Below are 2,723 nucleotides of genomic sequence, written 5' to 3'. Positions count from 1 at the left end.
TCCAGTAGTTAAAAAGAAAAAAAAAAACAAAAAAAAAAAAACAGAAAGAAAGAAAGGATTTCTGGAAGATCTTAAATAATTATGAAATTCTCTAGATTTTTAACATTATTAAAGAAGTAGGGCTCAGACCTTATCTTTCTCTAATTTGAAAACTTTACCATCCTTCATAAATAATAGCTATTGTTTAGTTGCTAGGTCATGCACAACTCTTTTGGGACCCCACAGAATGTAACCTGCCAGGTTCCTCTGTCCATGGGATTTTCCAGGCAAGAATACTGGAATGGGTTACTATTTCCTTCTCCAGGAGATCTTATCGACTCAGGTATCAAACACATATCTCTTGCACTGGCAGGTGGATTCTTTACCACTGAGCCAAAAGCAAAGCTCAGATAATAGCTATGGTCCATCCGAGTGGTCAGTTGTGTCCAACTCTTTGTGATTATATGGACTATGGCCCACCAGGTTCCTCTGTCCAGGGAATTATCCAGACAAGAATGCTGGAGTAGGGTGCCATTTCCTCCTCCAAGGAATCTTCCTGACCCAGGGATTGAACCCACGTCTCTTGCATTGACAGGCAAATTCTTTCCCACTGAGCCACCTGGGAAGCCTGATAATAGTTATAGGTTCGCTCAAAACAAACACTCTTATGTATGATAGGGTGACAATACAGAGACTTAGAAGGATGTTCTGCTTGTGAGCAGGAACCTCTTGGTCACATAAGAGACAGAACAACTTAAATATGGGTGATGTTGGGAAGAGCAAGAAGATTTTTCTTCAGAAGTGTGCCCAGTGCCATACTGAGAAGGGAGGCAAGCATAAGACTAGGCCAAATCTCCGTGATCGGCTTGGGTGAAAGACAATTCAGCCTGTTGCATTATCTTACACAGATGCCAACAAGAGCAAAGGCATCAGCTGGGGAGAGATGCTGATGGAGTACTTGGTGAATTCCAAGAAATACATCCCTGGAACAAAAATGATCTCTGCTGGCATTACGAAGGGAGAAAGGGAAAACTTGATAGCTTATCTGAAAAAAGATACTAATGAGTAAATCAGACAGGCTTGTGGCTGAATGAATACGATCAGATTTTCAAATTTTGATAGTAATTCTGGTTCAGCAAGTATTATCACTGTTTTCCCCTTCTAAAGAGATGATTGAACTTGCTTGAAGAATGTTAAGCTTTTCAGGGAAATGTGAATGCTTTCTCAAACCCTATGGTTTTGAGATTGACTTTGTATTCAGATTTCTATAATTGGTTATATTAATATAAATATTGAGAAGATCCCTTCACTGCCTCATAGAACAGAGTAAGCTTCACCTGATTTCAAGTTGTGCTCATTAGCCTGTCAAGACAAGGGCTGAAGATACTGATAATGTTAACTTTATCTTTTTGTTTTTTAAAATTATGCCAATTTAAGGGCTTCCCAGGTGGCTCAGTTGGAGAAGGCAATGGCACCCCACTCCAGTACTCTTGCCTGGAAAATCCCATGGATACAGGAGCCTGGTAGGCTGCAGTCCATGGGGTCGCGAAGAGTCGGACACAACTGAGTGACTTCACTTTCATGTATTGGAGAAGGAAATGGCAACCCACTCCAGTGTTCTTGCCTGGAGAATCCCAGGGATGGTGGAGTCTGGTGGGCTGCCGCCTATGGGGTTGTGCAGAGTCGGACGCGACTGAAGCAACTTAGCAGCAGCAGCAAGTGGCTCAGTGGTAAAGAATCCTCTGCCAATGCAGGAGATGCAGGAGATGTGGGTTCAATCCCTGGATTGGGAAATTACTCTGGAATAGGAAATGGCAACCCACTCCAGTATCTTGCCTGAGAAATCCCATAGACAGAGGAGACAGGTGGGCTGCAGTCCATGGGATCTCAAAGAGTCCAACACGCCTAAGCAACAGAGTGTGCAAACATGCCAATTTAATTAAAATTTTCTATGTAAAAATTTCCTTTTACTTAATGAAAGACATTTTAGTGGTTTATGCTTAGCATCAAATAAAGAGCATTTAACACTACTGACATTTTATAGATGATCTTTAAGATCAGAAGCTTTTAAATTCACTGAGACAAAATATGTTACAAACTTTGCTTGTGAATTCTTTATAAGGTCTAATCTGACTGTTATAACATGGGATTATCTTTCAAATAAGGACGCTGTTCAGTAACACAACTACTGTATACATGTGATTGATACAGGTACTTTTGACTACACATTAGAAGGGTTCAACTAGAAGAGATATATAATTACCCAAAATCTATAAATTATCTGATCATAGGATTAGGTTTAAAAACAAAATCACAGATCATTAAAAAAGAAAGAAAATTTAGAAATACATACACATTATCTGGGCACTTAGGTTTTGTTTTATCCCCATCTGCCTGGCCTGACCTTCCCAAACAGTCATATATTCTCTTTGAGCTAGAGGCTCCCTCCTTCCCTTCTGTTTACCGCTTGTGTGTCACCCTCCACTTGCATGGACACAGTCACTGACACTGAAGGTCACCTGGAGAAGAATACTTGGGCCATCTCACTCTCGCACTGGGCACTGGCGAAGATGCTGACTAAAGATGCAATTTATCAAAGTGAGTATTAATTCTTTGATTAATTGTAGAAGGCATTGCTATTTTTTGTAGATATAATGCTATATGCTTTTACATTTTATTTTTTCTCTCACACACACTTTGCATCTCTATTTACAATAAGAAAAATAGAGCTCAGAGTAGCTACA

At 40.1% G+C, this 2,723-nt stretch overlaps 1 pseudogene; it reads left to right on the top strand.

Moving 5' to 3' along the window:
• Positions 1–739: 739 nt before the first annotated feature.
• LOC129628241 (cytochrome c-like) lies at positions 740–1,048 on the top strand (annotated as a pseudogene).
• Positions 1,049–2,723: the final 1,675 nt, after the last annotated feature.

The sequence above is a fragment of the Bubalus kerabau genome, chromosome 15 (genome assembly GCF_029407905.1).
Source record: "Bubalus kerabau isolate K-KA32 ecotype Philippines breed swamp buffalo chromosome 15, PCC_UOA_SB_1v2, whole genome shotgun sequence".
NCBI lineage: Eukaryota > Metazoa > Chordata > Mammalia > Artiodactyla > Bovidae > Bubalus > Bubalus kerabau.
This window is presented reverse-complemented; position numbering and strand designations above follow the sequence as displayed.